This window comes from Sorex araneus, chromosome 2 (genome assembly GCF_027595985.1).
Source record: "Sorex araneus isolate mSorAra2 chromosome 2, mSorAra2.pri, whole genome shotgun sequence".
NCBI lineage: Eukaryota > Metazoa > Chordata > Mammalia > Eulipotyphla > Soricidae > Sorex > Sorex araneus.
The window spans coordinates 178,295,555-178,317,149 of NC_073303.1; the positions used below are offsets into that span (position 1 = coordinate 178,295,555).

Sequence of the window (21,595 nt, forward strand, 5' to 3'; positions counted from 1 at the left end):
AAAACACTTGCAGGGCTAGTTAAAACACTTGCTGGTTTGAATTTGTGGCAATGCATATGGTCCCCAAGCAATGCCAGGAGAGACCCTGGGCACAGATTCAGGTCTGCCTCCTGAGCACTGCCAGATATGGCTCCAGAACACAAAGAAGCACCCAATATGAAAATCAAGGCAGAAGTGAATGGATCTATTTATTGTGTTGAGAGTCAGTTAAACAGTTTGTGTTCAATTTGCCAAAAAAAAAAAAAAAATCAGATTAAATACATATAAAATTTTCAGTATATACTTTATTTTTTGTTTGTTTTTTTTGGGGGGTCACACCTGGAGATGCACAGGGGTTACTCCTGGCTCTGCACTCAGGAATTAACCCTGGCAGTGCTCAGGGGACCATATGGGATGCTGGGAATCGAACCGAGGTAGGCCGCATGAAAGGCAAATGCCCTGTCCACTGTACTATCGCTCTAGCCCCTATACTTTAAATGTTAAGTTCATAAAAATTTAGAAATGAGATCAACATGAGAAATTCACTATTGCTTTAACCGAAAATGACAATTTTTTAAATTTTCTTCCAAATCTTTCCTTATCTTCCTCTTTCCTTCCTTCTTCCCACTTCCCCTTCTTTCACTCCCCTCCCTCCCTATCTTCTTCCTTTCCTGCATTTTTTTCTCTTTCATTATTTCTTTTCTTCTTTATCTATCTCCCTCTTTTTCCAATCATGTCATAGATTGAACCAAAGGCTTCATACATGCACACACTATCACTGAAATCTAAATAATTTGCTCCAATATTTGTAATACAAAAATTATGGGCCTAGGATATCAACTATGCCCAAATTAATAATAAAAGGGTTATATTATATTTTCATCAATAAGACAAAAAACAGTATTAGTGAAATAACAAAGGGCTGCCTTATATATTTTTTACATTTCTTTTTTACACAAATACTGAAAAATATTTCCTGCTATAGCTTATATTTTAAGATATCTATGAACTCACATACTGTTGGGGGAAAAAATGATAGGTAGTTTTACCCAATTCCACAATTATTACATTGCTAAATCCATAGTACAGTACTACAAATAAGATATTGATATTCACATATGGATAGATGGATAGATAGATAGATAGATAGATAGATAGATAGATAGATAGAAACTATAACTTGAATCCTCTTCTATGCAGTTAACAATAGACAAATACATAGTTAATACAAATATATCAAATATCAAATATATCAAATATAATAAAAATATATTAATAAAACCTTGCAGGCATATGATTTAACTATATTACCTATTTGCACTCTGTCTACATATCCATCTTTCAAGGAAAGGATGAAAGAAAAACCAGTTTTGCTGTAATAGAACTCATTTTAAAACATTTATGATTTTTAAGGACCCAGAGAGACAGCCAACTTGGGTTTACTACCCAGCACACTCTGAGGTCTTCCAAGCATGGCCAGGAGAACACTGCCAGAAGCGAACCCTGACCGCAGAACCATGAGTAAGCCCAAAGCCGGGAGTAAGCCCTAAGCGATGATGAGTCTAGTCTCAAACAAAAAATAAATAAATACATGATGCAAAGAAGTATTTTAAAATAATGCATTGAAATTATTATTTAAAGCATTCTATACATTAAAATTTCTATCATTTGTCCTGGTCTGTGTCTCAAGTTGAAGAAACAACACTCAACAAATGACAGATATATTATTTCACATTATGGTTATTATAGTATTAAATAGCAGTGCTATCAAAGAACATAAGAGGGGTAGCCTATAAATGTACCAACAAGAAAACCTAACCCTTGTGATTAAGAAGTTGGAAAATGCACAAAATTGGGGAAATAAATGGTTTAGAATATAATGTATGTCATTGAATTACTAGGGTCTTTAAAATTCAACAATTGAATGATTACTGTAAGAACCAATTAACCTACTCCCTACAACAATAAGCTCCCATAGAAAGAAATTTGTGGACAATTCATGCAACATAAAGAAATGTAAAGTTTCAGAGTATTTTTCTTATACTGTGTTTTAGTGCCAATAATATTCTACGTGCTTTTTCAAAGCTGATAGGTAATGCTGACTTTAGGAAATATGAAAATATTGCATAGACTGTGAAAATTTGATATCACTAGAAACATAATAGTGTGAGAGAATCACTACAGGAAAGTAAAAAGGCTTTTCTTTTTTGCTTTGTGGATCTGAACACTTAGATGGGACCAAAGCGCCACCATCTCAAGAAGCCAACACTAATGAGCATATCCTGTCATAAAGACCTGAGAAACCATATGATTTTACTTTATGGCTCTTCCATATACCCATTTTACCTTTAACCCCTTACCTGGTCTACCTCATGCATTCACTACCCCATTCTTCAATGTTTCTTTCTTCTTTTCCTTTCTGTAAGAAACCCCTGACCAAGTTTTCACTCAGACATACTTTGATTTTCTAACCTGAGCCTGTCCTCAACCCTGCCATTGTAATCATCCTCAATCCTCAAATAAATGCATTTTAACTTACCACTAGTTTTGATCTTCTTTTCACTACAGCTTAACAACAGTCAAAAGAAGCAAACTTTGTGATACCAATGTAATTTAACTCTCCAAAGAAAAGCCTCCTCAACCCTCCAACCCCCCTAAAATGAATCTTTTGTCCCCAAATCCCTGAATCTTGAACTGGGGGATTTTGAGTGTCCTCTACCTCTAGTTCCAGTCACCACTACTTTTCTCATGGCTCAAGATTTAAATTTTTGGAAGACCTACTATGAGGGTAAGAATATTTTTAAAGGACAAGTTTTTTTAAAATAATACAAAAGAAAGATTGTTTATAATATTCTCTGCCACATCAGTTTTAATCAGGGAGAGAGTGACACATGGGCAGGTGTATACTGTTTCCATTAACAACATCTCAGGAATTCATTAAGGCACTAAACTTGGCATCTACAAAGTGGCACAACTTGGCTCTTGTCCAGGAAAACACTGTTTATCTGTTTGAAAGTCATTTCAATTAAATGCAGAAGACAATGGTAGCATTTTTCATAATACAATACTTTTATTCTCACTCAGTGTGTGGGGGACATCTAAACACGTAATATCAATATTTGTTAAATCAGGTATTATTTTAACATCTGTCTCCCAATCCAAATTACATACTCAAAGGACCCAACATTTTCAAAACCTGAGCTGTGAAAATTTGAAGAGCAAAAAATATATTTTGCTGCTATTACTGGTATGGACATAATATTTATTCATAAACTGTTTTATTTTTTCTTGTTTAGCTATCATGTTTCACAGTGCATGCTTTGCTACCATATGTCCTCATTTAGTGATGCCGGATAGTTATGACTAAAGAAAATTTGAAAATATTCCAGGTTAAAATTTGATGAGCTAAGCTACCAAGTTTTCACAAGTTAAGATGAAGTGAAATCTATCTTTATTTTCATTAGAGAAAGTTTATGTATTAAGTTGGCTAGTTTGCCATTGAATTCTCAGTAGAAATATTCTGTCACTTGGTATTTTCAAACCATAACCTTGTAAATAATATAAATGAAGCTACTAAATTGACAATTTTATGGAATGCTTTGTAAAGAAAAGATAGTACATATTTTACTAAAGAATCACGGCAATAGAGAATGAGGAAAGACAGGAGCTGGGAAAAAAAGGGAAATTGAATGATTGCTGCTTTGGATAGAAGAGTAAAAAGAAGAAAATATATTTTCAGAAACTATATGGAAGTGAATAAAAAGTTACTAATTTTGAAGTGAATGTGTTATTTCTAAATTTGAATTCTCAAAAAGAGTCCAAAATAAAATACCCCTGATTTATTTTCCATGAAATCAAAACAAAGTGCTATGGAATCACTATCAAAATTATCCTTGACTGCTTTTTTCATATACGCCAGCATCAGAAGGCGAAACTCTGCTCTAAAATGAAAAATAACTTGTAATATTGCAACTTTTAACATATTAAGGACTATATATACACATTTATGCTGAATAAAGAGTTACAACCTTTGCATTGCGAGTGGTCACTAGAAACACATAATGCTACATTAAATAACAACAGCATACCACAGTCAAATGAAGCTTGTATTGCAATAGTCCTATAAGCTCAATATGCAAATAAGGCATCATAAAAATGTGCTGAGGTTGCATTTTATATAAGATGGAACCTTGTTTTGCAGAGGCAAAAATCCAATTCCAAATACATAATTATTATTAGGGTCATAATACGTTTTTCTCAACACCTAAACAAACAACTAACCCCCCTGGGATCAACATGCCCTAAGCATTCATGCTCCAGTGGCTCTATCTTTCCGCAATGCATGGGCCACAAAGCTTACAGTAAGGGAGGGCTGCAATTAGCAGCTCCTTCCAACTCAATCAAGTCCTTCTTTTACCTCTCTGTAACCAGTTAACCATTCAGTCATAAAGATGTTTTAATAGCACTTTACATATTCTAATTCCATAGAAAATTGTGAAGCCATCATAGCAATACATTATTCTTTGTGAAAAAAAAAATTCACAATGCTGGTTATTCACCCACAACATCAAAATTTCACATTCAATTTCTATACTTTACTTCAAGATTAGAGCATCAGTATTTCACGAGGTCAATATAAATTGTACCTTCTATGTAATTATATGTATGAAATATAGCCATGGCATGCTAGTTCCCTAACTTGATGTAGCAATATTGTAACTGCAGTTCAAATATAATTTTTGATACCACAACTTCAATTTTAACTGCATGGTAAGTAAAGTAGATATACTGAACAATTTCTATTTAATTACTAAGTTATATTATATATATACATTATATACATATATATATCAGTTTACAAAGGAAAATAAATCAGGTAAAGAAAGAATTTAATCTCTTTTTCCCTGTTATCACCATCTTCAATTTTTGGCATACAACAGAGGTCAAATTCTGTAATCAAAACCTAAATCAGCCCAAATAACTCAATAGCATGTAAAGAGCATAGCACGACTATTTTCTACATAACTATACAACTTCTACATACAATCTGAAGAGATTGTAATTTTAAAAATGTATTTTACAAGATAAGCATTATAACAAAACATCTTGTCACATATATTTTTCCCTTAGTTTATCAAATGCTAGCACAAGTGAAGAGCCCTTCTTGTACATGTGAACGGTAGGAAGGGTGCTCAGTGACTATTCCTTGCTCTGTGCTCCATAGTGAGCCCTGACAGTGCTCTGGGGATGACATGCAGTTCTGGGATTCTGATCTAGGGTAGGCTGAAAGCAAGCAATCACCTCACCTCCTGTACTCTCTATGGACCCCTACTGTACAGAAGATAAGGTGTTTTTTTTTTGGGGGGGGGTGGGGGTCAGGGACTTGGTTAATGCCAGCTGGGCTCAGAGTGCACTCCTAGCTCTGTGTTCACTCCAGGTGGTGCTCTGGCAACCATATGCTGTGTCAGAGACTGAAGACAATGGGCATGTGCACAAGGCAAGCACCTTAACTTCTGAACTGTCTTTCCATCTCGAAAGAGCTTTACCTAATCACTAAATATCACTACTTGGGAAATAAATAGGGTTTATATTAAAATCATTGAAAAGCATGCCTTATCCTGCTGCCCTCCACAGTTACTATCAGGATCACAATCATCTGGGAAAGTATTTGTGAATCATGCTAAAGGTGCACAGACACATACAACAGTTATTTCTACTAAACAGACACTTTTTCCTCTTATTCTTCACCCCTCTCCATTGCTTCTTTTCTTCCCCTTTTCTTTGCTCTACTTAATACCACATACATTTAACTCACATATTAATAAAAACTTTCAGGGATAGAAATCTGACAATAAAATATTTACAAATTACACCTCACTGAAGTAAAATATAAAGCATAGGGCCATTGAGATAGTATAAGGTTTAAGGCATTTGTTTTGCATGTAGCTGACCCTATTTTAATCGTCACAATACATAGCATTCCCTGAGCACTGCTAGGAGAGATTTGTGAGCACAGAGCCAGAAGTAAGCCCTGTGCTTAGTAAGTATGGTTCAACCCCCGCCACACACACACACCACCACCATCACCACACACACACACACACACACACACACACACACATACACACACACACACACACAGACCACCACCACCACCACCACCACCACCAAATAAGTAAAGTGTAGGATTAAATATGAGTATCCGGACACCTGGGCAGGCTCGGGCCGGGGCCAGAGCTTGGGCTCTGGTCGAGATTCGACCCGGGTGGCCATGCCTCTGCGCAGCCATGGGAATGCCGAACGAGCAGGAACCAGAGGCAGCTATAAGACTTGGGGTTCCGGCGAGTGCTTGCAACCATGTATGCAGACGTGAACTAAGCTTTTGCCCCACGCCGGCAAACGGAGGAAATATCCTTCTCCCTTGGTCTCTCCTCCCTCCCGGGGGAGAAGGCGTGGTGTCCGACATTTTATGGGTCCTTTGAGCAGGTATGAACTTTGTGGCGCGGAAAAAAAAAAAAAAACAACGTGTGCTTTGAACTTGAAACCGGGACACCTGGGCAGGCTCAGGCCGGGGCCATAGCTCGGTCTCTGGCTGATATTCGACCCGGGTGGCCATGCCTCTGCACAGCTGCGGGAATGCCGAACGAGCAGGAACCAGAGGCAGCTATAAGATTTGGGGTTCCAGAGAGTGCTTGCAACCATGTATCCAGACTGTGAACTAAGCTTTTGCTCCATGCTGCTCCAGGAAGGGAAATGATTCAATTTCCAACTTTAATCTCCCTGGATTTAATTACTAAAATACAGAAATTGTAAACCGGGCGGCCGCTACTGTGGCCATGCGACTTTTTATCTCTTCATTCTCATCAGTGGAAAACTCAATATCAAATATTTCCTTGTCAATAGGGCTGTATTCTTGGGGGATAAATTCCAACAAAAATAGTGAGTCTGTGTTGAAACTCCAACAATAATAGTGAGTTTTGTGTTGAAATATGGAATGTAATCAAGGTAAAGAGAAGAGTGAAATTTATCAGTTACCTAGGCGGGGGTGGGGGTGGGGGGAGGCATACTGGGGTTTTTGGTGGTGGAATATGGGCACTGGTGAAGGGATGGGTGTTTGAACATTGTATAACTGAGACATAAGCCTGAGAACTTTGTAACATTTCACATGGTGATTCAATAAAATAAATTTTAAAAATAATAATAAAAAATAAAAAATATGAGTATCCAAAATGTACCATAGTAATTTTTCTTACTTTTGGCTGTATCTGAGTAAAATCTTCATAGGTATAAATATATCAGTATACCTATATATTTTAGTAAATCACAGTATTTATATAAACCATCCTAAATTTTATACTCACATCACATGATTAAAATGTGCTTATCTCTTTGGTCCTCTATTTTCTTCCCCAGTCTGTCTCTTCCTTGTGATGATTCAGAGTAACATAAAGGGTTGGTGATCACACATTGTGTCACTTTGGCAATGAATGGCAGTGCCACTGAGACACACTCAACATGTGATATAAGGCTGGGGATCCAACTCAGAGCCTTACAACTGCAAAGAAGAAGCGCCACTGAAGAGCCACATCCAGTCCAATTTTGAGACTTCTTTTTTTCTTTATTTTCTTTTTGTTTTGTTCTGGGGTCATAAATGGTGATGCTCAGAGATTACTCCTGGCTTTGTGCTCAGGAATTAACTCCTAATGACGCTCAGAGAACCATACTGGATGCTGAGGACTGAAATCAGGTCAGCTGCGTGCAAGGGAAGCATCTTAACTGCTCTACTATCTCTGTGGCCCCAAGTTGTTTTGTTTGTTTTGTTCTTCAGTTTGGACAGGCAGACGTGTGGTTTTTGTTTATTCCATATAGCAGAGAATAAATCACCTGCTCTAATTCACCTTCCAGGACTGTGAAGATAGTTAAAAGAGCAAGTGTGCCTGCTTTACCTGGCTATTGTGTAGGCTTTACCTGCAGGACCTGTGCTCAATCCCCAGTACCGCACACCCCCCCCCCCCCCGCCCACCTCCCCTCTGACACCACCAGGAGAAACCCTTAAGCACCAAGCTGGGAATAGGGCCTGAGCACTGCAGGGAGTGATCTCCAAATGAAAAGCCCAAACTCCTAATGCTCCTGCCACTGAATAAAGAAAGGAAAGTATTAAAGATTAAGTTCTATTAACCAGGCTTCACCAGAGCAAATACCCATTGTGGAAGAACTCTGTGAGTTTCGCTGCCAAATCTGTATTAGGAAGACCAGGGGAAAACTGCTAAAACACCCCCTAGTGCAATGACTGGGAAATTCATTACTAAAATGTAGTAATCATCTTGCAAAAGTACCCGCAGATTGCACACATTACCTCCTGCAGATTGAAGTGGGAATAACTAAAAGAAAAAGGGTAATGATGGTCGGGGGAAATTGAATTTTCATGACACTTATCTCTGTGTCATTCCATTTGCATGAGAACAATGTTAGCCACAGACATTACAAGGACCCTAATGAGAACAGGAGCTTCTCCTCCGGATGGGCAGAAGTCAAGAATGGGTGTTGATGAAACCAATCTATCAAGGAGATTTTAAAAGGTGGGAGAGTCCCAGCCTTGCTTAGAACCCATGTGGGTGGGCCTCCCAGCTAAAGAGAGGAGAAATTAAGAATGATGACTTGCAAGAGTTCAAGGCACACTCGAATCTCTGTCAGCTGGCCCTTAACGATAACGTACTACTGCTCTCCTTACAGGGCTTCATGTCTTATTCAGAGTAAATGGTGAAAATGCGGCATTTTAGAACCCATGATGTGTTTTTCTATTGATGCTGTCAGTGTGACCGGCTACTAAAGGAAGAGTTGTTTGTCAATTCTCATTCTCCTTAGTGATTCATCAAACAGTGGCAGTTCATGCATGCAGTATCAAAAGAGGAATAAATAATGTCAGAGCTCCACACTGAACACACACGTATTTTATTAAGCTGCCACCAACCCCACGGCAATCCAGCACGGCAGAAGACAAACTCTTCTGGTGGAGTTGGAGTCTCTCAGCACATACTTTTAGTTAGAGGCTCATACGTACTGCAAGTATTTATTATCTGGGATATGAAAACATTTCTTGAGTTGCAGAAGCTAGGGAAGCATTTTATCCCTTGGCCCCATTCATTATGTCATGAGTAAACTAGCAATGATATTTATTATTAATGTATTCAATTTGTAAACCACTTTGGCTCCAAAGAATTCAACTGTCTCCTGGAGTATCCCCAATTATATAGATTAACTTACCTCATATGGAGAGCCGTGTGTGTTTCACACGCTGAACTGCATTAGTGCCTGAGTGGTCGCTCTCTAAATCATAGCTATTTAAGGACAAGTAATAGTCTTCAAACATCCATAGCAGGGGCCTTTCCCCTGTCAGCTAGTTTGACCATAATCACTGAGAAAGGTTCGCTAATCACTTTTGGTTATCAAGGAGCTTCATTCAGTGCTATAGACTTTTGTTACAGAGAGTTTACTAAGTTCTGGCACATAGACAATTCATACATCACTCACATTGCCAACTTAAATCTCCTTCAACATTTGTTCAGTTCACTTTTTTTTTAACCTCTGTGCCCAGCGTGCAAGAAAGTAACACCTAAAGACTGTTTTCAGTGAGTGTATTTAGGTAGTAGTCAGATTAAATGAGGTTAATTTCATCTGAGCATTTTTAGTTGTAATTCATTTTTGTTTAGTTCCCCCTTTTTACCTCAAATAACTGGATTAATAAAACCTAGACTAAAGGCAGGGGCAATCAAGACAGTAATTTAGAATTTCCTCTGTATATTGTTATTGCCTGGCTCCCATAACTCCAATGGAAATTTTACCAACTCTACTCTTGCTGAAATTTAATATAGAAGTAGCTATGTTTATTCTCGGGAATCAAATAAAGGTAGTCTCTAATCGAGAAACAAGAATTGTCCCAAAAGCTCATTAAGAATTGGTTGGAGAATGCAAAGCGCATTTCCTCACAAGCAATAGCTCTTTTCAACCTGCAACACAATGAAGCAATTCATGATCAGCATGCCAAAAAACAAGGAATGCATAGACTCTTTGCCTAGAACTAATTGCTAACAAGTCCCCAGTCCATGGACTCCAACAGCCTTCAGGGGTACCTGACCCATTTTAATAGGAGTAGAGCAGATGTGTGAAGAGCTGCTCCCCTCCCACATAGAAGGCAAGAGAATTTTCCTCCAAGTAGGAACTTGTTTTAAGTTTCCTTCCTTGGCAAGTCAACCTGAGACTTGACGAATCATTAAGCTTCCATAATGAAATAAAGTAAAACTTTTAACACTAGTTATTGAAGATAAATATAGCTCGCAGCAAAAACATTCAATTAATTGCTAGACATTTGAACTTTTGTAATTATACACTAGTTTAAATATAATTAGGGATACCTCTTGCTAAGTCTATTTTCTCTTGGTTAGTGAATTGGAATAAACATGGATTTGTTTGCTGATTCTGATTTAGTGGCTCAAAATTAGTGAGTCAAAGAGAATAAGAAAGAGGTTAGGTGTTCAGATCTCTGGACCAAAAGTAGTAAAAGGCAGAGTTTGGGGTATTTTATGAGTATCAGAATCATCTGAAGGGCCTAGTTAGATGAATGTTGTTTCTTTTTTTAAATTTTATTGACTCACCATGAGATAGAGTTATAAGCTTTCACATCTGAGTTACAATCACACAATGATCAAACACCCATCCCTCCACCAGTGCACATTCCCCACCACCAATATCCCCAGTATACCCCCACCTTTCCCACTCTCCCACTACCTCCATGGCAGACAATATTCCTCATACTCTCTCTCTACTTTGGGGCATTATGGTTTGCAATACAGATACTGAAAGGTTATCATGTTTGGTCCTTTATCTACTTTCGGCATACATCTCCCATCCCAACCGATTCTTCCAACCATCATTTTCTTAATGATCCCTTCTCTATTCCAGCTATTCTCTCCCAGCTTGCTCGTGAGACAGGCTTCCAACTATGAAGTGATCTTCCCAACCCTTCTATCTACTGTCCTTGGGTGTCTGTCAACAAATGTTTTTCTGATCGAGTAGGACTGGAAGTGGGGCACAAGATTTTCACTTGTAGTAAGTTTGAATGTGATGGTAATGCTGTCAGAGTGTTTGGCCAGCTACTGGGAGCCTTGCTTTTATAGGAAAAATATAGACATTAGAGACAGATGCACTCAAGTTAAGTTCAAGGGATTTCACTAAGTATACCCTTAACCCTTCTGTATTCTAATGAATCAATATGTGGGAACACTCAGTACCAGTACAGTATTTGTGAAGATTAAATAAACTCCTGTAAAATACATCTAGTGTCTGCTGGATTACAGATGCGTAACAGTGTTAGTGGTTTATTGCACAAACACTACTAAATTTTTTTTGAAAAAAAAAAAAAACCCTGACATGTTTTCTCATGTTTGCAATAGATAGGAAAATGTTCTTTGCACAGATATTCTAAAAGCTGTGTATGAAAGTTACCTTAACTAATAACAATTTTCAATATCATAGGTACATCAGGATTTCAATAGTCAACCAGGGAGTAGATATTAAAAACAAATGATATTTGAGGCTCAGTTAAATTGATCATTGGTATCAATTGACACCGATTACTGGCATCAAATTATTTATTTGTTTTGGATTTGGGGATCAGGGTGATCAGGGGCTACTACCAACCAGATCTGTGTTTAGAGGTCACACCGTGGTGCTTCGGGGGACCTTTATGCATTACCAGGCATCAAACAGGAGTTGGACATATACAAAGAGAGATCCTTAACTCATGTTCTATTTCCCCAACCCCTAATATGACACCAATTCAATTTTGAAAAAGTGAATTGTTTATTTCATACAGATATGTTTTTGTATTATCTTCCATATCCAAAGTAAAATTAAATATTTTTTTAATTAAAGACACATTTCTTGCCCTGCCGCAGAGGCAGAGTGGGGTGGTGGGGTTTGGGATGGGGGTGGTAGAAGGGATACTGGGAACACTGGTGGAACAGAATGGGCACTGGTGGAGGGATGTAAAACAAATACAAACATGAAAGTTTATAAGTTTGTAACTGTACCCCACAGTGATTCACTAGTAAAAATTTAAAAAAGAAGAAAAGAGGAAAAATAAATTTAAATTAAAAACAAAGAAAAATAAAGACACATTTCTATTACATCTTCTAACCTGCACTAACATCCCCCTAAATCTTTCAAAGTGACCTACCAAGAGGTCTTTCTTTTTGCACTGGATAAGTTAATCTCTTTAATTTGTTTTATTTTTGTTGATTTACCAATAAAATACAGAATTAGTGATATCATAGCATTTCTGGGGTCTAACTTTACACCTCTTTATACGTAAGATTTTTCTACTATCACTAATGATGTTTTAGTGATATTCCACCACAAAAGACCCCTTTCCCATTCAAGTTTCCCTTCCCTGTAACGATACCAAGAACAGTATGGAGACATCTTTAAAAAATGAAAATGAGCTCTGAGATTTAGGCATGAAAAGTAAAGAAAATGAGAAAATTAAAGAAAACTAAAGAAAAGAAAAGAAAAGAAAAGAAAAGAGAGAAAAAAATTCCCTCATGTCCCAGAAGTGTCACTCCTAAACATTTGTTTAAAGACATGAAGACATTAATTTGAAAGACTATTTGCACCCCTATTCTGAGAGAAGTTTTACTTCCAATAGCCAAATAGTAGAGATAATATAATATGATGCAACAAATGACTAGAAAAGGATGCTATCATATAGACATTTTATGAAAAACAATTTTACCATTTTAAAAATATGTGTTTTGACATAAAATGGAAAAAAGTTTAGGTGATCATGTCATCTATTTATCTTCTCAAACAATTTAGGACACAGAATTTAAAACAAAGCTAATGGAGAAAACTTTGAAAAAACTTTGGAAAAAAAGGGAAATCTTTCAGAAAAGATTTGCAGTGAGGTGGCTGCATGTTTTCTTAAAAGAAGGACCTCAAATGAAGTAAATAGAACTCGTAAAACAAGAAAAGAGAATTCTAAATTAAGATAGAAATAGATGGGAAACAAGCTTTAAGAGATAGATAGAGCGAGGGGGGAGGGAGGGAGAGAGAGAGAGAGACAGAGAGAGAGAAAATAGGAAAGAACATAACAAAGTGAAAGTCATGGGACACAAAGTTTGAAAAGCTGAAGGAGCAAAGGGGGAGAGTTCAATGTCAAGTGCATCTAGAAAGCAAATGTGCTTAGAGATTGCTGTTGACTTTGAAAACAGCTGTTCCTGAGGAGTCAGCAGAGCTGCATCCAAATCTGCATAGATCAGTCTTCTACTGAAACACTGCAAATGTTTTCGTTTTCTCTGTTTATTGTAACAAATTGCCACAAATGTACTGATTCCAACCAAACATATTTCCTTAGAGAGTTACATAATAGAAAGAAATATGAAAGTTTTCACCAGACCAAAAGCAAGATGATGAATAATCAGAGTTTACCTATAGGACTCATATTTTTTAGACTCTCAGAGAGGATCTTTTTCTTGGCTTTTGAAATTCCTACAGGCTGCCTGGATTCTAGATCAACAAGACCATGTTTTTGAACTTCAAACAGTGAGGCAGGCCCCCATATCCTATGACTGAAATGACGCTTTATTTACTCTGATCTCACTTTGATAATAAGAAGCATCTCCCTCTCTTAAGACCAGCTGGTTAACGATCCTAATTCCATCAGCAAGCTTAATTCCCTTTTGGAATTTTACAGATTCAGTGAACTAGGATTCCGGCATAGTTTAGGGATGTTATTTTCACTGTCCATAATAAGATATTCAAATGTTATGGAGATGATATCTATTCTTTGTCTTCATTTTGTCCAAAAAAAAGTAACTTAAATTAACATTTTGAGGTGACATTTTGCTAGGCAAATTTCTATTCTAACAAAACATGTCTATCTCACTATCTGCTCTTTTTCTCAGAACACGTTTATTATTTGATTAGAGTCCAAATTCAATACCCAACACCACATAACCAACAAATGCAGCACCAGGAGTTTCCACAAGGAAATGAGCCAGGAGTAGCTCCTGAGCACTGCCAGATATGTCATCCAAAACAACTCCATTACAAATCATGTCAGAAATATCAAAACATGTGGGAGCAATTTCAGTTTAAGAAGCATTAGACCTTACACTGAAAATTACAAGAAATACCTGGGGGAAAAAAGAAGCAGGCCAAAATAAATGAAAAGATGTTCCTTTCTTTTAATTTGGAAGAATTTTTTTTTCAATTTTATAATACTTCCTAAATTAACATATAGGTTTTCTATGATTTCTGTAAAATTCCTGGCTGTCTTACCTAGGACCTGGAACCTCATTTTTTTGAAATTATAAGCTATTAATCTCTAAATTTCAGAATTTATTATGATTACATTAATGAAATAAAATTAAATATGGTCTTGGTAAAAGCTTAGGCAGGTAGTTCAATGGAACACAACTGACAATCCCAAAGTAGACATTTAGACTGAAGCTTATTTAAAATTGTTCTGTGCTTAAAATAAATAAATAATCCTCAGGGGAGAAGAGATGTAGTTTTAACAATTGTGTTAGAAAAACTGAATATCCAACCTAAAGTTCACAAATATACAATTTATTCACTATGAATTAATTACAACATGTAAAACTTTTAATTTAATTTAATTTTTAATTGAATCACCGTGAGGTACAGTTACAAGCTTTCATGTTTCAGTTGCAATCATACAATGATCAAACACCCATTCCTACACCACACATTCACCAACACCAATCTCCCCAGTATACCCCCCCCTTTCCCACCCTCCCCCCTGCCTCCATGGCAGACAATTTTCCCCATACTTTCTCTCTACTTTTGGGCATTATGGCTTGCAATACAGATACTGAGAGGTTGTCATGTTTGGTCCTTTGTCTACTTTCAGGACACATCTCCCATCCTTAACGATTCCTCCAACCATCATTTTCTTAGTGGTTCCTTCTCTAAGGGACCTTCTCCCCCCACTCATGAGGCAGACTTCCATCTATGGAGCAATCCTTCTGGCCCTTATGTGTACTGTCCTTGGGTGTCAGTCTCACAACATGTAAAACTTTTAAACAAAAGAGAAAACCGAATCTTGTCCTCTGATCCCCAAATTTTTAAAATATAAAAACAAAAGCTTACCAGAATAGAAGATGCTACAAAAACATAGATGAAACATAGGTAATAGAAAAATTCATGGACAGATAGAAAACTTCAAAACAAATTTTGCAGAGTTACAGCTCTTTTAAAATTTGTCCCAGCAGATTGTCCAGTTGCTACCGGAAAATCGTATGCCCCTAAAAAAAAATTGTGCTTGAGGGTCACAGAGATAGTCAAGTACAGAGGTAAGGCATATGTGGATCCAGGTTAAATCCCTGGCATAGAAGATGGTCCCCTGAACACTACTTGGCATAATCCCTGAGTGCAGAACCAGGAGTAACCCCTGAGCAGAGCCAGTGTGTCCCCAAAACAAAATAAAACCAAAATTGTGCTTGAATAACTTCAATTTGAGAAAACTTATAAAATGGGGACATATATCTGCAAGTCATATATCTGATTCAATTCAATAATAGTATGTCAATATAAAAACCATATAATAATTAATTAATGCGATAATTCAATATTAAATGATTCAATAAAATTCAATTAAATAGATACAAATAATATATTAATTGAACCACTAAAAGAAATATTAAATAATGGAAATTTCTCCAAAAATTAAACTTTTCAAGAAACACAGAAGAGGTATTCAGCACATCTAATAATCAGAGTATCCAGATGAAAACAAATGAAATACCACTGTATCTAGTAGTACAGAAAAAACCAACTGATGACAATTACATGAATTACAAATCTGTGAAGAAAATAGAACTCTAACACATGCCTGATGGGTTGGGAAAATAGTGCAGTTGTTTTGTAAAATAGTCTGGCATTACTTTCAAAAGTTAAACATAGCAGTAATATATGACTCAGTAGTTCTTTTCCTATATATTTACCCAACAGAACTGAAAACATGTCTAAGCAAAAACCTTCAGATCCTCAGAGTAGCAAATTAATAGGTGAGAGTAAAATGAATTCGAATTACTATCAATAGAAGAATGAATGACAAAAGGTGTGTATCAACGAAATAAAATATTTGGCTTGAAAAGAAGAATTTATATGTACTACAAATTAGAATAATCTTAAAACAATTATGCCAAATGAAACCATAACATAATTACTAAACAGGCGTGAACTCGGTGGCACGGGACGAGGGGGGAAAAAAATAGAAAAGTTATGTAACAAACAGTGGGACTTAACATCTCTACATTCTCAGCAATGGAGAGCCATCAAATGCTTCCTTGACAGTGGGACTGTCTTTTCTTTTTTGGGGGGAAACCCTAGAAACAATAGTGAGTTATGTGTTGAAACATGGACTGTAACCAAGATAAAGCGTAAACGAAGTGAAACTTATCACTTACAAGGGCGGGGACTGGGGGGGCAGGAGAGGGCGGGGACTGGGGGGGCGGGAGGTATAATGGGGTGGTTGGTGATGGAATATGGGCACGGGTGAAGGGAAGGGTGTTTGAGTATTGTATAACTGACATAATCCTGAGAACTATGTAACCATCCACATGGTGATTCAATAAAATTTAAATTAAAAAAAAAAGAATAAGGTAAAAGAAAGTCACCTTGGAAAAAAAAAAGAAACCATAACATATGTCAAATATATATATATATATATATATATATATATATATATATATATATATATACAAATCATTAGTAAGCAGAGTAGAGACTGCTATGGCTGGGATCAAGAGAAGATAGGAATGGTCGCTAATGGCTACAAATTTTCTTTCTGATATAAGAGAACTACTTCAAAATTAGAAGCAGTAATGGTTAAATGACTGTTAATTTATTTTTAAAACACTAAATATTATAGTTTTTAGTTGGTCAATGTTATAGGAATAATATTTAATAAAGGTGCTGTAGAAACTATGCTAAATATAGAGTAGTACTAATACCCAATTTCTAAAAGTTTGGGTAGCTAGGAGGGTCCATATCAATTCTAGAGGAATGATTTTTAAACTTAAATATTCATATAATCAACTCTGGTTCCTGTTAAAATGAATATTCTGATCTAGTAGGTCTAGGACTAGGACTGTTTCCTACACTTCTAATCGGTTTAAAGTAATATGAATGCAATTTTTTCAAGACTGTCATGTAGTAGATTCCTAGACTAGCTTTGCTTCATTTAGTGGACACAAGGCATACGTGGCTATTGAGCATTGGTGAGTGGGTACATTGACTTAATATGTGCAAAGTATGTATTATGTTTCAAATGATTATCACAAAAATGTCAATAATAATATCTATACTGGTTCTATATAAATATGCAATTCAAATATGATACTAAATAGGATGTTAAACTGAATTCATCTGTACCTCTTTACCATTTTTAATATGACTCTTCAAAAACATTAAATGAGAATTACTTATATCACATTTCTATCAGAAATTATTCTTCTAGTGGGTTTTCTCAGTCTCACCGAATAATTGCTTTTGAATGGTAAGGACATGACATTATCATATATCAAGAATATTCTTAATTCTCAAGAGCTGTAATCAGGCAGGTAAGAGTTGATATACAAATGTACTCTCTTGAATGAATATAAAGGATAAATTATAGGAATATACCCAAATGTTAAGAGGTTGCTTGCTGGGTTCTTTAAGAGGGATAACTAGACAATAAGAGGTCACACAGCTTCTGGGAGCTTTGCTTTATAGTCTCTGGATCTTGGCCATTGATGAGATTACACGGCACCAGGGGCAGTTTGTGTATGTGGCTGCCAAGCTACTGAAAAATGGGGGATCTGGGCGGAGGAGGCCCAGGCCCAATCCGACCAGGCTTGGGGATCTCAGCCCTGGGTCCCTGAGTTCCTCTGTTGGTTCCTTCATGTGTGAGGCTCGTCAAAGCATGTGGAGAGTGAACTTGAGCATGGCTGTGGCTGGGTTCTGGAGGTCTTAGGCTGCTGGGGCTCTGCTTGGGGTGGGGAGGGAAACTTAACCCACCCCCTTCCTAGAGGCCCTGGGTAAGACAGCTAGGCTGGGGCTTTGCAAGCTCCCCATGGCATATTCGATATGCCAAAAACAGTACCAATAATGGATCTCATTCCCCTGACTCTGAAAGAGCCTCCAATATGGGACCATTGGGAAGGACAAGTAAAGAGAGGCTGCTAAAATTTCAGAGCTAAGAGGAATGGAGACATTGCTGGCTCTCGCTCGAGCAAATCTATGAACAACAGGATGACAGTGAGCCAGTGATGCTCAAATATTGTAGTACAAAGATAATAAGTGTTATTAAAAGCAGGAAAATAGCACATTTAAATTGTTTAAAATGTACACCTTCAAATAATATAATAGAACTAGAGATTGTGCTGATGTTATAGGAATAGAAAAAGAACTAGCAAAAAACAATGGGCTGGAAAAATATCTTGAGGAGGGAAATTAAATGAAAAATTGAAACCCCTTAAAAACAGGAATAGATTCATGATGAAAGAATTGGCATAGCTCCTTTATGAAACGGTAGAAGTGTCATTGCTTACTTTCTTTAATCTAATTTAAATGTGCCTTTTGCAAACACAAAATGGGTGTAGGACTGTAGGACATCTTATGGTGTTCACGACTCATGGATTACTTTTAGTTGTGTTCAAGCACCCATAAGTGGTGCCAGGAATTGATCCTGGGCCAGATAAAAGCAAATGTAAATTTCAATGAATCAAAGAAGAAAATATTGTTTTGTGCTGACCTAAAAACTTAAAATATATGAATAAATCTCTTAAATATTTACTGGGTGCTTGCCTCAGTAAATAAACATAAACTGGAAATACTTTGCCATTATCATGTATATTGTCAGAAAGAATCAAAACAGCGAATCAAAATTGCTGTCTGTCCGAGCAGTGTTTCCTTACAGAAAGCTGTCCATAAGAATCACAAAGCATTTATCCAAACAAGGTGAATGAGAGAAATCTTGAGGTTGTAACTGAATGTATTCTTGCTAAGAAGACAGGGAAAAAAGATACCAGAATAAAAATGTCTAATCCCTTTTTTCCCTATTTTTGTGTTTTTCCATTGTCTCTGGACTTCAAAACATTTTAAAAGGCACTCCATTAATTAACCAAACTTCCATCTAAATACATGATTATAAAACATTTTTATTGCTAAGAAGCACCAGAGCTAACTTTCAATGTATGTCTGAAATAAGAATGTTTAAGTTCACTTACATGTTTAATTGTACCCTACTGTTTATTGAATATGCTTATATAAAATATCTTCATTAATCAATCTTCCTGAAAAATATTATCAAGGAACAGTTAACATCGATACATAATGCCCTGGGAAAACCTGAGTGGGTCTTAGAATATAAACAGTCAGCATAACTGTGCCCAAGAAAGAACAGAATAAAATACTTCAGAGCCTTTCTATATATAGAAGACAACAGAAGCAAAAGTAGAATAGGGAACTGCCAGAACTTTATTCTGTATCTTAAGGGTACCTGCTGATTGGCTATATAAAGTACCCCAGTCTTTACTCTCAATGCACCCATTAAATTTTGATATGCTTGCTAACTATTCTTAACGTCTCTGTCAATTTAAACAATAACTTGCACTTTGGGAAGCAGGAATGGGGGGGCAATATTGTATCAAATAAATGGTCAGTCTGTGCCCAGGTGACCTTAAGGCTTGGATAGTCCATGTATTTGTCTGATTATGTGTTCACTTGTCTCATTCTCTGGGACTGACTCCTGCTGGATGGAGGTCAAAGGTGCCAATTCAACTGGCTTTAGGCAGTGGTGTAGTCTGATTTACACACAAGCTTGCACCCCTAGAACATAAAGTCTTGTAAATCAACCTTGTTATGTTAACTTGAAAAATAAAGTAAGCAAAAGATGAATAACTAAATGGAAATCATTCCTGACCTTGACAGTATCTGACAGAGCCCTTTGAGATGTTGAGGTATTCGTAACATTTTGTAAATTTGGAGTTTGAACTGCCTTTCAGACGATTAAGCACAGCTGTTAGAACACAGTTGGGAACACAGATCTGTGGTTTAGTCAAATGCTCTGCTCCAGAATAAAATTGTGATCAACTGGTCTGCAGGTGATAATGAGAATAAAAGAAAAAGTTCAAGAAGTATGCATAGGTTGTAGGGAAAACTTAAAGTGATCTTTAAGGATTCCAAACTTTTAATCACCTGGCTATCAGAGAAATACTCAAATAAAAAAGAGAAGGAAAGATTGAAGAGGAAAAATACTTTTCTTATTTACCTCACTCAGAATTCTTTTGATAGGAAATACTTATGTACCCCTGTGCTCCCAAATAAACTGTTACTTTAATTTTGTGGTATACTGTTTGCTCAATCAGCTATATCATATATATGAATACCCAATCTTTTTGCTCAGATAATGTTGCAATACAATTTTTATGTTCTGATATGCTCTTGAGTATAACAGATCATTAAATAAAAATAAAAACTAATTTCTAATCTGGAAATTTATATAAACATTACTTTGATACCATATATATTAACTTTTCCCCTTTTAATGAAAAAAAAGGGTAAGTCCCAGGTTCCTACTTGAATATCCCTTTAAAATCACAGTGGTATGTATTCTAATAACAAAATTATGATAATCCGATTTGATCTTAACTGGAATAATAAACAGCATACCACTAAATACTCAATTATGCTTGTAATTTGAACTGGTCTATACTATGTTTTGAAAGCATCTGCTTCTAAAATCAATTAAGCTTGACTTTCACATGGTCAAATCCTGCCAAGTATAGTTTCCACTTAGTTTTCATTCCCTATAACATTCTATCATTGCATCATATCTATTTTTTGTGTGCTCATTACTTCATAATAAAATCTCTCCTTGGAATGAGGATGGTGGGGGGAACTGTGTCCTTATGGTGTAAAAATTAAGTTTCTGTGCTCAGAATTTTATGTATATAGCCATTTATAAAACCAGGTCTGCATTGTTCTGTATGAGGAACTTCCAGACCAACTTCTAAGCCAATCAGGTCACAGTCACTTTCCGTCTCTCTCGCCGAATAAGACTGGGTGGCAGAGGACAGAGAACGGATAACATGGCTTTCCTGGGCATAAAGATTTTGTTCAATCATCTTGTTGTCTTGCTTTACAGACAAGAAAGAAAAGAACCCTTGCTTGAGATAAACTGTCTCTAACTTTCAATTCTTTGTTCAAAATTGGAGGGTGGGGTGTTAGGGGGGAGATTGCCCAAAATGACCTCGAATATGAAGCAGTTACTCATCTGACCCTCCTCACATTTTACTATAAAGAATTTTTCTTTTGTTCTCAATGCAAATGGTCACTGGTTCATATTCTCTCACCCGGGACAGTTCTGTCACATCTCTTGACTAATACGCATGCATTTGCCACTAAAAGACATTTTAACTGAGAGCTGTCACATCCGTCATCTCCACTCGGCCTGGTTAAAAATTTTATCTGCCGTCTTGAATTAATTTCAGCTTGCCTGAGCCCAGCAGGGGAGTTGAGAGTGGTTTAGTTAAATTCTTCATTTTCA

General features: G+C 36.6%; 1 protein-coding gene and 1 non-coding gene across 6 annotated transcripts in view; one reads left to right on the forward strand and one right to left on the reverse strand.

Annotated features, from left to right (window-relative positions):
• Window positions 1-21,595, reverse strand: part of ROBO2 (roundabout guidance receptor 2) — a 630,168-nt gene that overhangs the window by 494,660 nt on the left and 113,913 nt on the right. The gene's annotated exons all lie outside the window — the stretch shown is intronic.
• LOC129402939 (U7 small nuclear RNA) lies at window positions 15,238-15,300 on the forward strand. Its single transcript, XR_008628953.1, has one exon. It is a non-coding gene; the product is annotated as a U7 small nuclear RNA (small nuclear RNA).